Source organism: Alosa alosa, chromosome 9 (genome assembly GCF_017589495.1).
Source record: "Alosa alosa isolate M-15738 ecotype Scorff River chromosome 9, AALO_Geno_1.1, whole genome shotgun sequence".
NCBI classification, from domain to species: Eukaryota; Metazoa; Chordata; class Actinopteri; order Clupeiformes; family Clupeidae; genus Alosa; species Alosa alosa.
This window is the reverse complement of record NC_063197.1, coordinates 11,065,265-11,081,645: the sequence shown is the minus strand read 5'-3', so window position 1 is coordinate 11,081,645 and position 16,381 is coordinate 11,065,265. Positions and strand designations below refer to the sequence as shown.

The window sequence follows — 16,381 nt, the reverse complement described above, 5'->3', positions numbered from 1 at the left end:
TCCCGTAAGCACGCCGGCCCACAGGGGTCTCCCAGTTACTCTGCTCACAGCACCATCTTGTAAATACCATGGAGGAGAGTACTGCTGACGGTGAAAGAGCACATTTAAAAGCGTCCGCACAGTGAAGGCCGTAACCCCACATTCACATCCCCACCACGGTGCTAAGCTACTGTTCTAACATAACAGCAAGTTACACAGCTGGCATGCTGCTTGAATATCACTGAATCCCCCTTTTATCCAACCTGGGATGTTCTGTGATGGACAAATTCGCAATTCTAGCAGCATACTATGATTTCTTCACGTTTCTAGCAGCACACTATGAAAAATTAAGACAAGTGAACTACATACACACACACACACACACACACACACACACACACGCACTCACCTACACAGACATGCACACACGTCCACACACACACACACACACACACACACACACACACACACACTCACTTACACAGACATGCACACACGTCCACACACACACACACACACACACACACACACACACACACACACAAAGAGCAGTCAGAGTAGTGGGCTGTGTTGCTGCCCCATGGGGTGACAATTAGATTTTACAGATTTTACTAATTCTGAGTGAGTAAAATCTAATTGCCTCTCAGCGGGAAAGGTCAATTTAGGAACTCAGCCGAAGCAAGTATATTTAATGAGACAGAAAATTCAATTGCAGGTCAGTTGATGGGCTTATTCTTTGAGGCAGCATGGTGTAGTCAGAACCAAATAACTAGTGAACTGTGAATTAGCAAGGTGGCCAAGCTGCTCATCAAGATTATTTACATGACATCTGATTGTTCGATCATGTTATAAAAGTGTTAGGAATGTCTGTGAGCGCCATAATGACGCCATTTCTTTATTTAACCAAGTTTAATGTTGGCTAAGTGCTGCTCTCTGTTTGGGCTGTTTTAAGGCTGTCGCTAAAGACGTGTCAGACTGAGCTGGGTGACCGCTGTAACGAGGTGGGGATTACCTGTTTGATCTTCGGACTGTGACCTCCTCTCCTCTCATCTCTCCCTCTTTCCCTCCCTCCCTTTCTCCCTCTATCTTCGTCTTCTTACTCTCCATGCCCTCCCCTGTCTGTGTCTTCACCTGTGTGCTCACAGAACCCCTACAGTCATCTGACATCAGGGAGGGTTTGTGCTAAGGTGCCAAGGAGCAGAGAGGGAGAACATTGATGACGATGTCTCAGAGAACCAAGACAAGATGAGAACAGTTCAGTCGACTTGGCCATAGCAGTGATGGACCATACATCTGTGTGTGTGTGTAAGTGTGTGTGTGTGTGTGTGTGTGGGGGGGGTATTGTGTCATGCTTGGCTCATTAGACACAAGGCAATCAAAAGACCTGGAGCCAGCCAGCTCTGGCACTTTTGAGAAGCCAGTGACCCGCTAACAGAGGGGTTCGTCTGAGATTTTTTCTGTGACGTTAGGGTCTTCCCGTTGGGCTCGAGTGCTCATTAAAGGAATATTGGAAGGATGGGGACGCGTGACCTGTGCCCACTACTGCTGGTGGTGTTGTCTGAGACTGTAGCGCTCGTGCACTCACAATGGAAAATTGGAACTGGAGTTAGGAAGTCCTTGGCTCGAGGACTGGTCGTTTGTGTGTGTGTGTGTGTGTGTGTGTGTGTGTGTGTGTGTGTGTGTGTGTGTGTGTGTGTGTGTGTTGAGATGACATCAGAGACATTGCAGCCAAAAACTACAATTCACCCATAACCTTAGTGAATTAGATGCAACAGTATTTTCTCTCTCTCTCTCCTTCTCTGCTTTAAAGCTTTAGCTTCGGCCTCTCTTTAGCAAAGACTGGGGCTATATTTAGCCATCAGACCCTGCATTTCCTCTCGAGCTGATGGACGGAGGTTATGACACTGTTTAAGCCATGCATTCAGAGTGTGGATCCTGCTGGAGCAGCACTCAAAGCATTCTTCTGTGAAATGTGCAGAGTATACAGTGAGAGGAGGTTTATGTGTGTGTTTGTGTGTGTGTGTGTGTGTGTGTGTGTGTGTGTGTGTGTGTGTGTGTGTGTGTGTGTGTGTGTGTGTGTGTGTGTGTGTGTGTGGGGTGGGCCCTACTTGTGCTGAGGCCTGCCTCTCAGTGACAAATCTGTTTCACAGATTGCCTTGAATGCAGTCCTCGGGGGAAACTTAAAGGACTTGGTTCCTTCTTGGGTTCTTTTTTTTCGCCGCTCCAAAACAAACGGGCCACCCCAACCACTCCACTACGAGTGCATGAAGAACGAGAAGGCTCTCTAGCTGGACACTACATGTTTCCCCAACACTTTTGGGGGTGAGGATTTAGGTTCTTGCCCAGAGAGCTCTGGAGACAACACCCGGACTTAAAGAGTAGCTGTTGAAAATCCTTTGAACAATCAGCCACTTCCTTAAAGGAGGAGTCAAATTGGGTCAATTAAGAGGGTAATTAGTCAGACTAATTGGTTATGAGTACAGACAAAGAGACAAACTGGGTGTGTAAAGTCCTGCCCTCTAGTTTAAAAAGCACAAAGTGGTCATTACATGGCAGGGGGACCCTTAAGAGAGGTGCCTTAGAAGCAAAGTCAGAATGCATCGATGCAATGTAAAGTGTGTCAATATAGAGTGTGCCAGTGTAGAGGGAGGTGGTATGTCTATACTTCTGTCCTGTTTTGTGTCAAAGAGATGAGAAGTCTACAGTATTTCCTGTATGTATTAATAGCGTTGATCTACTCTGTGTGCCAGATATGCAGCTGATGGTGATTTCCTGAAAGATGCTATACACAGTATAGCAGTAGAATGCATTTTAAACATTAATTCTGGAGAAAACATTTTTACTTTACAGAAAAGGCAGCTGATCAGATTGCACCCTACAATAACAATCATTTTACAGTCAACCACAAGTTGGACAATATTCTATATGCAAACATTAAAACAGATACTGCCCAGTTCAGTGCAGCCTGTGTTTTTTCCAGTATCATTTAAAAGAAAGTTTAACATTAGAATTTCAGTGAGGTCCAGACCATTAAAAGGTATCTGTTTATGTGCATACAAATGCACACTATTTTGGGGGTTTCTGCAAAAAAAGGACTTCTTGGAAGAACTGTGCGTTGACGCCAGCGCCGGACAAATGATCCATGAAAAGATAATAAGTCTTCTGGTGACTGTGGTTCTCTGTGAGGAGTGATGGCTTAGCTGAGCTGACAGCCGGGAGAAGACCCCCAGGGAGGTGAGGGGAAGGGGCTGACCTTTGAGGTCTCTGAGGAGGCTGCTATGCCAGCGCTCAGGGAGGTGGGGGGGCTGGATGGTGGTAGGGGGAGGACAAGATGCCCCATCCCCATCGCTATCTCTAGCCCCATCCCCACCCACGCGAGCCCTGAAGGCCACAAGTTCTCTCTCTCTCTCTCTCTCTCTCTCTCTGTTTATACAACTACTTCAAGAATGCCATCTCACAGGATTTTAGTCAAATTGCAAAGTGAGTGACCACTGCAAACATTAAATGCCCTCCATGTCATGGGCACATGTGTGCGAGTGTGCTGTGCACATGTGTGTGTGTGTGTGTGCATGTGTGCATGTGTGATTGAATTTGTATGTGTGTGTGTGTGTGTGTGTGTGTGTGTGTGTGTGTGTGTGTGTGTGTGTGTGTGTGTGTGTGTGTGTGTGTGTGTGTGTGTGTGTGTGTGCGTGCGTATGTGTGTGTGTGCATGTGTGTGTGTATGTGTCTACATGGAGTTAAATGGGAGTGTAGTACATGCAGTGCACATTGCACATGTCTATATTCCCCTTAAAAAAGTCTTGCTTTAACACGAATGTGGACTTGAACTCAGAAGTTAAACAAACAACCAGCTTTCTCCACGTTGCCTGAAGGAAGCTGCAATCCTAAAAAAGGTGCTTGCCATGACAAGACACGTTATCCCCATTCCCATTCCCTCCTGGGTGCATCTATGTCAAACCAACTGAGGAGAGAGTGTGTTGTAGTGTGTGTGTGTGTGTGTGTGTGTGTGTGTGTGTGTGTGTGTGTGTGTGTGTGTGTGTGTGTGTGTGTGTGTGAGAGAGAGAGAGAGAGAGAGAGATTAAAAGGCACTTGACAGATGCAGCTAAAGGAATGTGTGGCTTAAGAGCTGAAGTGGAAGTCTTGTTAGTAATGAAATAAACATGAGCGTTGTCGCTACAGTGACGCTACAGTCCTTCCCCTAAGCGTTATTATTAACATGCAGAGCTCAATATGTAGAATGTCTAGAATGTCTACAGCTCATTGAGAGGTATTCCTTCAGGCTTTCTAATTCATCCTTGGGAAATAGATGGTTTGTTCACAGATTATCAGTTCAAATGGGGGCACAGAGTTTTCACATGATTGCCTGACACAATCATAGGCCTGCCAATTGAGGACAGAGCTCACCTTTGAATTACTCTCACCTATAAAAAATCCTAATTGTACTATATTAAATAAATAATGATCACATAAAACAATATAATTCAATCGCATGATCACATACAATAAAGGTATTCAGGTTGCCACCACATAGGCATAGAGTCATAATCATGAAGAGCACTGCTCTAGAGATTATGCATGGACACATTAAGTTAAAGGGAGGTGAGGTGTGGTTTTTCACCTCCATAGGGAATTTCTCACATCATGGGCGGTCTCCAGGAGAGAAAGAAAATAGAGAGAGAGAGGGGGGCAAATGATAGCCTCCATCCCCCTCCTTACCCTCACCAAAACGCCACTCACCAGCTTCCTGTTTGAGTCACATCCAGAGTCTGCACAATGCTTGGCAGTGTAACCTCTAAACAGCATCCCACTTTTCTTGTTGTGATGAGAAAGAAAAGGACCAAATCAGCCATCAGCTAAAGTCTCAACACAATGAATCAGATGAAATCCCTACTGTACTGCAGGTAAACTGTGTTTTTCAGCAACCTTCTTAAACACTACAAGATGCTTTTATTTCATGCAGAGCCCTGCTGTTGTTGATTGTCTGGTGCCATCCAAGTGGTCACATCCATCACGCCGCCATGTCTCAGATGTGTCTGTCCATACCTGTGTGATTAACATCCTGCAGTTAGAGAGTCCCAGGCTCTGGTCAGGGTCAATCCTTTAGGCCAAATCTTTTAGATGGGCCAACCCCCATAAAGACGCATGCACGCACGCACACACACACACACACGCCTTTCAGTCAACTCATTCAGACTTTCTTTCTTTCCTTTTCCTTTCTTTACAGTTCATAGAACAGTTAAACTTCAGTCAGACAAGTGAGGTTCAATACAAGGGAATGGCTGTTGATGGAAAAAACTGTGTGACAAACAAAATGCCAGTGAACACTCTTACATCTGAGGACCCTGTTGTGCCAAAACCTACAGCCTCTTTAATTTTAGTCAATCATCTGGAGACACGTTCATCCAATGAACTTACAAGAGAGGAACACTGCAGGCAAAAAGATACAAAGGAGACAAATCCCAATAAAAAACACTTATACAAATTTCTTCCTCCATTAGTCACAATGAAGGGTCACTACTGGAGCCTGTACCTACAGTCATCCTCTCTAAATCACCAGGTATCGTCCCCATTGAGGTGCCGGGGAGGTCCCGCACCAGGGGGCTTTGAAGTCTGGCTGCCCGTTGCTGTGCATCCCGAGTCAGACAACATTCAGCAGAGGCCCTGTTGAAGGGGAGGGGGAGCTGGAGATCAGAGCTAAGAGCCTCTACCAAAGTCCTTTTAGGCAAGTCCCTCCACTCAACGGCCATATTGCAACGCATTTATTTCGGGCAGAACTGCGCGTGCACAATGCTTCACAACACCAACCTCGCTCCAGCAGCGAGATCACAACACATGATTGGTACAATGTATTCACAACACATTACATGATTGGCAGGATGTATTCAAATGTCGACTTTTGGCGGGATGTCACAGAATATGTGTAAACAACTGCCATATTGGCGTTACAAACTAACCCCATGCCTTTCTATGGAGGATTTTTTCAGTGCTGTGTCTCCTCATTAGAAAGTCTCTGCCTCTACTCTCCGTCCTGCCTGCCCCCAGACATCCGTCAGACAGTGGGAGGCCAGCGCTATAACGAGAGTTGCTGTTTGGGCTCTCCCATGAGTCAGAGAGTCCGGAGTACTCATAGAGATAACAGTCTGTGTGAGTCTTGTTGATATCTAGATAGCAGGCACTGCAGTTTAGTTAACCATTAAATGGCTAATGTTTTGTACATGATGATACTGGTACATTCAACCAATTTCCATTGGAATTTGTTCTGTTATGGGTAGTACAGTAATATTTTAGTAATTTAACTTTAAAAGGTAATAGATGCAATACATGTAACTCATAAAGTAGATATATACTTTGTTTATTCCAAGGGAAAGGGAGGCATCCAGGAGTTTCATGTCCAGTAGTTCATATCTTTCTTGCCATGTTCAGGGATAGGATAAATTGGACAGAGCTTAGCACACAGTGTTTAGAAAACCATGACAAATGATAAAAATAAAACCCCCTCAATCCACATGCTATTTCCTGGTTGGAATAAGTAATGATATTGACCCAGGGAATGTCCCTGCATACTGTATGCCATAGTTAATTTTGTTCATTCTGTTCACACATCAACTCTGATGAATTTTGGCTGAGGGTATCAGTATAGAATAACTATATAGCTATAGTATAGAATAACTCACCATCACAACTATCATAAGGAAATAAGATATTTTCTTTGCAATAGGAAGTACAGTATACAGTGGATTTTTGTGGGTCTGCATTGCAATTTAAACCCAAAGACTGGGTCGGGCAGGAGATTTTATTTGGGTCGCCAGCACAATTTATGTTGTCTAATAAATTAAATATGGGTGGTTGCATGCAGGTTGCATGTTAGATCTGAAGTGAAATGGGTCGCGATGGTCTGTCATTTTTAAAAAGTGGGTCCCCAGAAAAAAAGTTTGGAAAACACTGATTTAAACAACACGTGTGCCATCTAGTGGCAGGCAAAGGTACTCACAAGCTATGGATTCTGAAATCTGCCCAATTTGGGATGGATACAAAATGAAATGAACCAAAAATAACAATTTTTTTCATTTATAAGAAAAAAGAATGATCAGAGGAGATGATAAAGCTATATATCTGAAATGTCTTACAACTGCTGAGACAGTTCTATACTTTCCCTTGAAGAGAGCTTCTATATGTTTCTTCTTCCCAGTACACATGTTAACTGATTACAGCAACTAGTGAATTCTTCAGTTTTGTGCTTAAGTGGCTTTGAAAAGTTAATTTTTTCATGTTAGTTACACAATTATTAAAGGTTTTTTAGCTTAATATGCAAGTTTTTTTTTAGCTTAATTTAACTTCATTTAACAGCTTCAGAGTCATTGTAATGGTTATATGACTTTTTTCGGGTTGAATGCCGTCGTGCTTCCCCCTAGCGCCTGTGAGCGTAAAAACCACCCTTGCAACTGTGGGCCGGCGGGCCAACGGCCTCGGTGTCCGGAAGTACGAGTGTAACGAATTGCTTTACTGAATTCAAATACACATACACACGCCAGGGATCGGCTAGAAAAAGGTAGCAATGGAGTTTCTCAGACATTCGCCATGACAGAGCCAGCAAAAAAGATGCAAAAACCGAGAAAACAGTAAGGAAATTACCAATACTGCATAGTTTACCTTTAAATGGCAATTGCATTTCCTTTTTGTAAACCTTTTTTTTTTCATACCACACAAAAATGTCCAGGGCTCTTCAGTATGTTCAGCAATGCCTAATAGAATACACTTTAATTATACATAGACTTAAGACATCAAATAATAATTGATTATCTCTCCCCACCATACTGGAAAAGCAGGGCAGTAATTCTAGTGCAGCCTTACTTGGCTTCACAATAGTAATACGTGTGAGGCTTATCAAAGAACATCAGATGATATGGTGTGAGAGAAAGTGTGTGTATAAAGAACTAGCTACATGAAAAACACTATGAGGAAGGCTTGAAAGAAAGAAGTTGAGAAGTTGAAGTATCAATCTAAGCTTTTTACTTAAGTAAATATGTAAAAGTACTGGTTTTAAAACTACTTAAAGTATAAAAGTAAAAGTAATGTAAGGGAAAAAAATGGCATGAAGGACAAAAGCTTAGGCCGCGCCACAGGGGCCTATAGTGTACTACCCCACCTCCCCCAAAAAACATTTTCCTAAAGGCCATAATGACTATAATGTTACATTAAAATTTGGGATGCACTAGTTACCTGTTTCAGCCGCATATATGCCCATTAAAAAATGAGCGAATTTTAGTACAATGCAAATACATTACAGAATTATATATGTGTAGTATCGAGCATTAACATGTGTTTCATGGAGCCGGAGATATGATGACTAGTTGCCGATAAGTATTAATGGTGCAAAAAGTCAAACTTCAGAGGCATGTTATCAATAACCTTTATTGGAATGTAACTTACATCCAAGCTTAGGTGCAGGAATCTGTGAGGGCAACGGATGTAAGATAACAAAATTGGTGTACCCACGGCAGGCTTAGTGACAATAATCCTTGTATATGTTTATATACAGTATACATTAGTGCTGTCAAAATGAATGATTGATCCAGGTGATTAAAAAATGCTTGGTTTGTTTGGAGGGTGGGGCCAAAGAACCTTCATTGGATGACTTCCTTTTGAGGGCTGCTTAAGTAAGTTGTGTGTATCTCTTTAGACGGGTTGGGTGTTTCTTCTGTGGAGAAAATGTATGCACAGGCACAGATTGAGATTCATATTATTTCTCTCAAACTACAAGCTCAGACTATCAAGGACCTCCGCTGTATTAAATAGCATACTTGAAGTTTATGAATGAAGGTCAAACTACAAGTTAGGGAGCTTCACTGGTCTATGCAGTTATGTTGAGCAGACCAGAATATTGCCACTTAAAGATGTTTTAGGACCACAAGCAGCTGCTGGCATGACTGAAAAGTAGCATTATTGATGACATAGTCCAAGTAAATTCATTTTAAACAGCATTTGGCTGATAGTTGGTAATTGGGCCTATTACCTGGACCCAGGGCCTGCCCCACTCAGGTGCACGCACTCTCATACACAGACAGGATCATGCTTGCTCTTAGTACATGCTTTATCAACTAGCTGTAGAATATAGCTTTGCACAATTAACTTACAAATATGGCATATAGCAATAATATAAGCTCAGATAACTAGCTTATATTAGCTTATTATATTAGCATACATTGCAAATTTACCATTAGTAGGCCTACGTTACTTGGTTACTACAATATTTTGTCAGTAATCGACTGATAGTAACAAACTTTCAGCTTACCTCAATTAGCTTTTTCACTGCGAGCTTTTGAAAGCCATAGCTCGTGGTACTTGGGTGCGCAGAGCTTGCAGCAGTGCATCCGAAAGGAGTTGTTTTTGCATCCAACCATTTCGAAAAGTTCTTCCAGGGATGTACAAGTATTGGCTGGTCTTCCTGGCTACCAACCTCTTCGCTAGTGCTTGTGTAACCCACATGGATAGCCAACTTGCCCATTGTGATGTACCAATAATTCTTTGGTGACCCCTAGAGGGCGCACGAGACAGGTTCAAACAATCAAATAATAATAAACAACTGCTACTACAAATTAGAGACAGACGTCGGAACGGATAACTAACGATACAGAAAGAAAGAAGAAGAATATTAATCAAAACAAGAATAATATTGACCAAACAGAAATCAAACACATTTCTTTTGATCGAAAAGCTTCAATCCTGGTGAGTCGCTAACCCCAAATAATTATTTATTATGTAGGTTGCCAAGTCACTTAACAAAGACAACGTTGTTATCCTGATAACTGTTACAGATAAACCACTTCCTGAACAAAGACCTCGTTGGACCATCGTAACAGATCGAAACATATTAATCACTTGAATCCTGGTGAGCTAGTAATTTTTTTAATGTATCTTGTAATCGTATTTTTTCTATGTTGTGCTAACCTAAGCTAAGCCACCTACACTGGAGACTAATGACCCTAAATACACCCTAATGTATTTTTCGTGAGTGATATACTTTTTAAAAACCAGTCAGGACAACCTCTTAATGAGATCGATTTTATAATGTATGACGTTACAAACAATTTAGGATTTAAAACAAAAAAAAAGGTATCCTGTGTTTGTTATTCTGGGAAGCCAAAGTGCTGGTTAGCTGTCTTAGATAGCCTTCAAGCTAACCGCTCTGCAGTTACCATGTGAACCCATAGCAACCAAACAAACTGGTAACGTAAATGGATTCATGGAAATAATATTCTGAACTTTAGCATTTTATGAACTTGGTTGACCTCAGTACTATGGTTATGATATGCCTATGATAGTTTTATTATAGAAATGATTAAGAAGGAGATCCATTGCATTAATTAGTATTCTGTACAATTTTGTACAGACTGGTTTTTTGATTACCCTTTCAACCACTCCTTGACCTACGCCTTGGATACCTCGAATTTCCTGCTGTGATACCCTTCCCTGGACCATTTGTGTCTATGCCTTGGATACCTTGAATTCCCTGCTGTGATACCCTTCCCTGGACCATCCTCATCGCCATTCTTCCTTGCAATATTCCCAGAAATTGAACCCCTGCCTTCATCCACTTTCCACCCAGTGACTGTGGTAGGATCTGGGCAAATACACCCACACCCACGGACTGTGACATTAAGGAATTACATCCACCACTATTTTTTTTTTTAATTATTCATTTTGAGTGCACTCTCTTTTATTTTTGGGGTTTATGTTTATTTTGTTATTTTAAGTTCAGAGATCTCAAGGGAATTATTTAATGAAAAGTTACCTAAGTGCCGGCACTTCTGATAAACTGATATTATAGTTATATGTTAAGAATTGTATTTTTATTGTATATAAAAAAAAAAGTGATTTAGCACACCATAAGTATATAAATCAAATAAGTAGCAATAGTAATACATTGAATATAGAGTCAAATAAAATAGTATAACATATAACGATTAAAATAGATCAATAAATAAAGGGTATATCAAATAGGGTTTAAATAGACTATAAATAGATTTTAAATAGAATATCAATAATACAGTCAAATGAAATAGTAAATATATATATATTACAATAGTTTTTTATATTTCCACTGCTACCTTAGAATAGAATAATAAATGATTGCATAGAGTGAATTGAATGATATTTGAATGTTAAAATAAATATATTTTGTATTTAAAGAAGAATCTTTGAGAGTGGTGTGTTGTCTTGGGGTGAGTCATTGAACTGTGGTCTAGTAATAACCTAAGCCAGTCTCCTCTTGAACCTAGAGTTTAGAACTAGACTGTTCCTGCACAAGCACAGGCCTTCCCTCGTCGTGCGGGTTACACTTGGTTGGGACATTTCGCTTAAGTTCTCTTCTCTGCCATGGACATCTTTGTAGGCTACTTCGCTACATTTATAGTATTTTGCTATGTCCTTGTTGGAGTGTAATGGTTTGAGAGAGGTTATATATCCTAATCAGTTTTGGAGAATGTGTGTTCCCTCACCAAAAAGTTGGAAAGCATTTTAAACACCTTTTGCCCACTTACTAGCACATTAAGATTGCTACAAAATAATAATAACAATAATAATAATAACTAGAAATGAAATGCCAGAGGAATTACAATAGTGGATGGAAAGCTGCTGGCTTAATGTTGGTGGGGAGATTCCTGGAAAAAAAAAATTGAATCACTTAATCTTTGAGTTCATACAAACCCTCGTACCAAAAAACCTTGTGTGTCAAGGCGTTCTTGAGATATAACACTCAAGGTGTTTTTGACCTTGACATTCAACCTTTGACCTTCAACATCCATTCACTTCATCTTTGAGTCCATACAAACACTCATACCAAATTTCAGGCATGTATGTCAAGGCATTCTTGAGATATCGCGCTCAGAGTATTCATGGACTTGACCTTTGACCTCCAACATCAACTCACTTCATCTTTGTGTCCATACAAACACTTGTACCAAATTTGAAGCATATGTGTCAAGCCGTTCTGGAGATATAACACACCTGTGCCTGTGACACCTGTGCCAGTGTTCTGATTAGCTCAGGAACTACTCCTGGGGGGCAGATGAAAAGGAGTCAGGTCTCAGGAAAAGCGGAGTCAGATGAAAAATTCTCAGATGAAAAGGTTTCAGGAAAACAGGTATTTCTGTTAACTGGTACAACAAGCAAAGTTATTTGTGATATAATAGGCTACGAAATAGTTGTTTTATGAAAGCTAGTTGACTCATGTAGTTCAACTATATTTATTTAATAATTAGTAAGAAAAAAAAAGATTTCTACCGTAATTTCCTGTGATTTAAATATTTAAATATTTCAAGGCACTATTGCGCTGCACGGCCACCAGATGACGCCATTTCACTGCTTGCTTTTCCATCCAAAAAACGTGCAGTGAAATGCCGCTATCTAGTGGCATGAAGCTGTAAGTGGTTCGCACACTAGTGATTAGACAAAGTCTTACAAAAAAGGAGCAACTAATTTTAATAGAGCAAGAGCAGACGTTTCTGCCATCCAGCAATTATCAATGCTGGATAATGCAGTGCTCTCTCTTTAATTAAAGTCCTCTTTACTAAGCCCCGAAGGCCTCCGGTCTCACTACGACATTTGTGCCTCCTCATTCCCGTGAAAACACAGGGTAGCTTGGCCGAGCGGTCTAAGGCGTTGGATTAAGGCTCCAGTCTCTTCGGGGGCGTGGGTTCGAATACCACCGCTGCCATTATGACCAGCAGTGCAAGAAGAGATGGCTTTGCCCCCAAAACCAATGGGTGAATGACAGTCATGTTGCCTGTCTTCTCTAGCCATATCGCTAACAGAAGTGAGGAATTCTTCCCTTCTGAGGGTTTTTTCCTTTGGGGTAGTGTAGCCGAGCGGTCTAAGGGGCTGGATTTAGTCTCGCTGGAGGCGTGGGTTCAAATCCCACCACTGCCATTATCTTCTGATTTGCGAAGACCGAGCCTGTCCTTTTATCATGGCCTCGTGAGCAAATGTCGACGTCCCTCTCCGCGTTTGCTGCAAGTCTTGGGATTCTGAGCCACGCCCCGCTTGCAGTGTCTGGAGGTGACCGAATTGGAGCAAGCTTTTTGATACAGCTGTTGCCTCCACTTCCAGAGCATTTGTGGTTTGAAAGTTGCTACTCTTGTGCCGAGCTAGCAAAGGCTATGCCAGTCTGTTGAACTGCCTGCTTCACAGGGCTAAAAAATATGTCGGGACTGCAAAGGGCCTGACTGATAGGCCTACTTTGGCTTAGCCTTGTTGCAAAGGCTTTTCCCCATCAGTGTGGCGTTGGTGGTATAGTGGTTAGCATAGCTGCCTTCCAAGCAGTTGACCCGGGTTCGATTCCCGGCCAACGCAGAGCTCTCTCTTTAATTAAAGTCCTCTTTACTGAGCCCCGAAGGCCTCCGGTCTCACTACGACATTTGCGCCTCCACATTCCATTGAAAAACAGGGTACCGCCGCGGTCTAAAGGCTGGATTAAGGCTCCAGTTTCTTGAGGGGTGTGGGTTTGAATCCACGCTGCCATTATGACCAGCAGTGCAAGAAGAGATGGCTTTGCCCTCAAAACCAATGGGTGAATGACAGTCATGTCGCATCTCTTCTCTAGCCATCTAAGCTAACAGAAGTGAGGAATTCTTCCCTTCTGAGGGTTTTGCCCTGTGGGGTAGTGTGGCCGAGCGGTCTAAGGCGCTGGATTTAGGCTCCAGTCTCTCTGGAGGCGTGGGTTCAAATCCCACCACTGCCATTATCTTCTGATTTGCAAAGACCGAACCTGACCGTGAGCAAATGTCGTCCGTTTGCTGCAAGTCTTGGGATTCTGAGGCCCCTTACAGTGTCTGGAGGTGACCAATTGGAACTCAACTTTTGATACAGCTGTTGCCTCCACTTCCAGATGGCTTTGCTGCAATGGGTTTTGAAAGTTGCTACTCTTGTGCCAACAGCTAGCAAAGGCTATGCCAGTCTGTTGAACTGATTTGCAGTGTGGGCAAAAAATATGTGCGAGGACTGCAAAGGGCCTGACTGATGGGCCTACTTTGGCTTAGCCTTGTTGCAAAGGCTTTTCCCCATCAGTGTGGCGTTGGTGGTATAGTGGTTAGCATAGCTGCCTTCCAAGCAGTTGACCCGGGTTCGATTCCCGGCCAACGCAGAGCTCTCTCTTTAATTAAAGTCCTCTTTACTGAGCCCCGAAGGCCTCCGGTCTCACTACGACATTTGCGCCTCCTCATTCCCGTGAAAACAGGGTACCGTGGCCGAGCGGTCTAAGGCGCTGGATTAAGGCTCCAGTCTCTTCGGGGGCGTGGGTTCGAATCCCACCGCTGCCATTATGACCAGCAGTGCAAGAAGAGATGGCTTTGCCCTCAAAACCAATGGGTGAATGACAGTCATGTCGCCTCTCTTCTCTAGCCATCTCGCTAACAGAAGTGAGGAATTCTTCCCTTCTGAGGGTTTTGTCCTGTGGGGTAGTGTGGCCGAGCGGTCTAAGGCGCTGGATTTAGGCTCCAGTCTCTCTGGAGGCGTGGGTTCAAATCCCACCACTGCCATTATCTTCTGATTTGCGAAGACCGAGCCTGTCCTTTTATCATGGCCTCGTGAGCAAATGTCGACGTCCCTCTCCGCGTTTGCTGCAAGTCTTGGGATTCTGAGCCACGCCCCGCTTGCAGTGTCTGGAGGTGACCGAATTGGAGCAAGCTTTTTGATACAAGCTGTTGACCCTCCACTTCCAGAGGCTTTAATTAAAGTCCTCTTTACTGAGCCTCGGCGGTTTGAAAGTTGCTACTCTTGTGCGAGCTAGCAAAGGCTATGCCAGTCTGTTGAACTGCATGCCTTCACCAGGGCTAAAAAATATGTCAATGGGGACTGCAAAAGGTTCTGTAACAGAAGGAGGAATTTTCCCTTCTGAGAGGCCTACTTTGGCTTAGCCTTGTTGCAAAGGCTTTCCCCATCAGTGTGGGTTGGTGGTATAGTGGTTAGCATAGCTGCCTTCCAAACAGTTGACCCGGGTTGGTTCCGGTGAGCAGAGCTCTCTCTTTAATTAAAGTCCTCTTTACTGAGCCCCGAAGGCCTCCGGTCTCACTACGACATTTGCGCCTCCTCATTCCCGTGAAAACACAGGGTAGCGTGGCCGAGCGGTCTAAGGCGCTGGATTAAGGCTCCAGTCTCTTCGGGGGCGTGGGTTCGAATCCCACCGCTGCCATTATGACCAGCAGTGCAAGAAGAGATGGCTTTCCCCTCAAAACCAATGGGTGAATGACAGTCATGTCGCCTCTCTTCTCTAGCCATCTCGCTAACAGAAGTGAGGAATTCTTCCCTTCTGAGGGTTTTGTCCTGTGGGGTAGTGTGGCCGAGCGGTCTAAGGCGCTGGATTTAGGCTCCAGTCTCTCTGGAGGCGTGGGTTCAAATCCCACCACTGCCATTATCTTCTGATTTGCGAAGACCGAGCCTGTCCTTTTATCATGGCCTCGTGAGCAAATGTCGACGTCCCTCTCCGCGTTTGCTGCAAGTCTTGGGATTCTGAGCCACGCCCCGCTTGCAGTGTCTGGAGGTGACCGAATTGGAGCAAGCTTTTTGATACAGCTGTTGCCTCCACTTCCAGAGACGCCTTGCGGTTTGAAAGTTGCTACTCTTGTGCCGAGCTAGCAAAGGCTATGCCAGTCTGTTGAACTGCCTGCTTCACAGGGCTAAAAAATATGTCGGGACTGCAAAGGGCCTGACTGATGGGCCTACTTTGGCTTAGCCTTGTTGCAAAGGCTTTTCCCCATCAGTGTGGCGTTGGTGGTATAGTGGTTAGCATAGCTGCCTTCCAAGCAGTTGACCCGGGTTCGATTCCCGGCCAACGCAGAGCTCTCTCTTTAATTAAAGTCCTCTTTACTGAGCCCCGAAGGCCTCCGGTCTCACTACGACATTTGCGCCTCCTCATTCCCGTGAAAACACAGGGTAGCGTGGCCGAGCGGTCTAAGGCGCTGGATTAAAACTCCAGTTTCTTCGGGGTGTGGGTTCGAATCCCCACCGCTGCCATTATGACCAGCAGTGCAGAAGAGATGGCTTTGCCCTCCAAACCAATGGGTGAATGACAGTCATGTCGGGCCTTTCTTCTCTAGCCATCTAAGCTAACAGAAGTGAGGAATTATTCCCTTCTGAGGGTTTTGCCCTGTGGGGTAGTGTGGCCGGCCGGTCTAAAGGCTGGATTTAGGCTCCAGTCTCTCTGGTGGCGTGGATTCAAATCCCACCACTGCCATTATCTTCTGATTTGCGAAGACCGAACCTGTTCTTTTATCATGGCCTCGTGAGCAAATGTCGGCGCCCTCTCCGCGTTTGCTGCAAGTCTTGGGATTCTGAGCCCGCCCGCTTGCAGTGTCTGGGTGACGGGATTGGAGCAAGCTTTTGATACAGTTGTTGCCTCCACTTCCAG

The 16,381-nt window shown here is 43.8% G+C and overlaps 1 long non-coding RNA gene and 9 other non-coding genes across 10 annotated transcripts; all 10 read left to right on the top strand.

Annotated features, from left to right (window-relative positions):
* Window positions 1-9,464: 9,464 nt before the first annotated feature.
* Window positions 9,465-10,455, top strand: LOC125301141. The gene is made up of 3 exons (XR_007194677.1): window positions 9,465-9,705; window positions 9,795-9,868; window positions 10,370-10,455. It is a non-coding gene; the product is annotated as an uncharacterized LOC125301141 (long non-coding RNA).
* Window positions 10,456-13,257: 2,802 nt separating this feature from the next.
* On the top strand, window positions 13,258-13,329 carry trnag-ucc. The gene has a single exon. It is a non-coding gene; the product is annotated as a tRNA-Gly (tRNA).
* A 306-nt stretch (window positions 13,330-13,635) lies between these two features.
* On the top strand, window positions 13,636-13,717 carry trnal-uag. Its single transcript has one exon. It is a non-coding gene; the product is annotated as a tRNA-Leu (tRNA).
* A 330-nt stretch (window positions 13,718-14,047) lies between these two features.
* Window positions 14,048-14,119, top strand: trnag-ucc. Its single transcript has one exon. It is a non-coding gene; the product is annotated as a tRNA-Gly (tRNA).
* A 93-nt stretch (window positions 14,120-14,212) lies between these two features.
* Window positions 14,213-14,294, top strand: trnal-aag. Its single transcript has one exon. It is a non-coding gene; the product is annotated as a tRNA-Leu (tRNA).
* A 137-nt stretch (window positions 14,295-14,431) lies between these two features.
* Window positions 14,432-14,513, top strand: trnal-uag. Its single transcript has one exon. It is a non-coding gene; the product is annotated as a tRNA-Leu (tRNA).
* A 571-nt stretch (window positions 14,514-15,084) lies between these two features.
* trnal-aag lies at window positions 15,085-15,166 on the top strand. The gene has a single exon. It is a non-coding gene; the product is annotated as a tRNA-Leu (tRNA).
* A 137-nt stretch (window positions 15,167-15,303) lies between these two features.
* On the top strand, window positions 15,304-15,385 carry trnal-uag. The gene has a single exon. It is a non-coding gene; the product is annotated as a tRNA-Leu (tRNA).
* A 353-nt stretch (window positions 15,386-15,738) lies between these two features.
* trnag-ucc lies at window positions 15,739-15,810 on the top strand. The gene has a single exon. It is a non-coding gene; the product is annotated as a tRNA-Gly (tRNA).
* A 95-nt stretch (window positions 15,811-15,905) lies between these two features.
* Window positions 15,906-15,987, top strand: trnaf-aaa. Its single transcript has one exon. It is a non-coding gene; the product is annotated as a tRNA-Phe (tRNA).
* Window positions 15,988-16,381: the final 394 nt, after the last annotated feature.